Genomic DNA, 267 nt, shown 5'->3' on the forward strand with positions numbered 1-267 from the left:
AATTAATAGCTACTTAAAACAGTGAATTAGATTGAAGAAACAATAATTGTGTGAAGTAAATGGCTAAGCCTAATATACTTCTATCGTAACTACCTTTTGTTATCTTTTTTCTATGCCCATCTGTGGGACAGTGACAAATCTACGGATTTACATTAAAATCCAAAGTGCGATTCCTCACGTTGGACAAAGAAGAAAGCTCAATGCGACTTTGTTTTAAATAAACAATTCTGGCTTAATTTTAAATTCTATACTCATATACTTAAATTA

Source organism: Limulus polyphemus, unplaced genomic scaffold (genome assembly GCF_000517525.1).
Source record: "Limulus polyphemus unplaced genomic scaffold, Limulus_polyphemus-2.1.2 Scaffold4242, whole genome shotgun sequence".
Classification (NCBI taxonomy): domain Eukaryota; kingdom Metazoa; phylum Arthropoda; class Merostomata; order Xiphosura; family Limulidae; genus Limulus; species Limulus polyphemus.